Raw genomic sequence first — 2,113 nt, forward strand, 5'->3', positions numbered from 1 at the left:
CAGAAAGAGAGAGAGAGAGAGAGAGAGAGAGAGAGAGAGAGAGAGAGAGAAAGAAATCACTACCCGGGGGGGTTGGCCATGCTGCAATCCCTCCTCCTCCATTCTCCTTTCCGGATCTTGGGCACGCACGCACACGCGCCTGGCAGGAGTTGAAGCCACCAGGTCTGAGACTCAAACTGTGGTTGACTGCATGGGAGTCCAATGACACAGCCATTACGCTAACTGCTGGTCCCTGTTTTGTTTATTTCTAATGATGAAAATAATTTCTGTAACACACTGCATTTTACAAGGTGTTTTTATACAGTATTCTGGTGTTCTAGGCTGTTTCAGCCTAGCAGACTTTTTCCCCCTCCCTTAGGGTGCGTGTTCTGCTGGGGAGAGACAGGGAAAGTGAGAAAGCAGCCCCCCTGGGGAATGATCACGCTGCAGTCCCTTCTCCATCTCTCCTTCCTTTCCAGATTTTCAGCACGCACACACGTGTGCCTGGCATGTTTCTCAAGCTGTAGGGCCCAGCTGGTCATGTGGGATCCACCCACTTTAAACCACCACACCAGAGGCTGGCCGCAGGTTTTTATTCTGACAGAATTTTAATGGTATTATAGATTAAGCATAGAAGTATGTGTGACTTTTTTATATGCACATACGTGTGTATGTTCGTCCTAAATCAGTTGTCTCCTAGGTCCTAGCTTTAATTTTGTTACGAGAAAAGGCCTGTGTTCTAGTCCGTTGTGTTGCTAGTAGCAAACACTTGAGTCTGCGTAATCTATGAAAATAGAGGTTTATTTAGCTCACTGTTTTGAAGGTTGAGAAGGTCAAGTACATGTGGCGGGCATCTGGTGAGGGGACAGGAGCTGCCCCGTGCAGAGCAGAGCACGTCTCCTTACGTGTCCTCAGAAGCCCACCAGTGTTCTGTTGGCGGGACTGCCTTGCTGACCTGATCCATCCTAATCACCTCTCAGAGCTCAACTCCTTAATCCCATAGTCAGATTAAGTTCTCACCCTCTTAATACCTTCAGAATGGCCCACCAAATGTTAACACATGAATTTGGGGGACTCGTTCAAACCACAGCAGCCCGAGTTAGCTGTGGCAGTTTGGGCTCGTTTTCTTCCGTTATTGAAGGGAGTGGGTGGGGTGGGTTAAACCATCTCTGCCCAGTTACCTCTAATTCGTTCTCCACACTGGTGTTAATGCCAGAAGTTGGGCGCGTGTCCATCAGAGAGAAAGCACCCGCTCAGTGAGGCTGGTGACGCTGCTGTCCTTCCTCATTTCCCCACCCTGTCAGGGTCCTGGGGACATAGGCACGTGCAGTGCGTTGTCACCAGGGCCAGGATTTGAACTGTGGTTGGCCTTGTGGGATCTGTTCCCTCTGCACAGTGCTTAATTGCTGTGCTACTGGGCTACCACAAACCTCTTTTTTTTTTTTTTTTTTTAGAATTTTTTAACTTCATTTATTTTAATTTGACCAGAGAGGGACAGAGGAGGGTGGAGTGAGAAAGCAAGCTGCTAAGTCTGGGACTTGAACTGCAGCTGGCCATGTGGGAGTCCAGTTCCCTTAACCACCTCGCCACCTGCTGGTCCCCCCAGTTTTACCTGAGGTTGTGTGTACTTGTAGGCGGGGAGGTGAGGGAGAAAGGGAGAGCAAGAGAGCACCTTCCATGGGTTGCCCACCTGCCATCCCTTCTCTTCCATTCCTCCCTCCTCTGGGGATTTTGAGCACACGTCCATTCCGGGCCTGGCGTGGTTGTTAAGCCACTGGGTCCAGGACTCAGACCAGCACGTCAGCCATGTGGGATCCAGCACCTAACCACTAGGCCCTAGACTAGCCTGATTATTTTCAAACATACTGAAAAGTTGAAATGCTCTAGTAAAACAGTAGTCACTAGACCAGCAGTGCGTAGCAGTTATGTTGCTGGACTGCCACATGGCCAGCTGTGGTCTGGTGGCTTGAAAATCACATCAGGCACATTTGAGAGAGTGTCCAAGGTCCCAGGAGGAGAATGGAGAAAGGATTGCAGCTTGGCCATCCCCCCTGGGGGATGCTTCCTCTCACCCTACCTGTCTCTCCCCAAGGAGTGTATGTGGCCAAAGGCAAAAAAAAAAAAAAAAAACGCC

The sequence above is a fragment of the Tupaia chinensis genome, unplaced genomic scaffold (assembly GCF_000334495.1).
Source record: "Tupaia chinensis unplaced genomic scaffold, TupChi_1.0 Scaffold000612_1, whole genome shotgun sequence".
Lineage (NCBI taxonomy): Eukaryota > Metazoa > Chordata > Mammalia > Scandentia > Tupaiidae > Tupaia > Tupaia belangeri.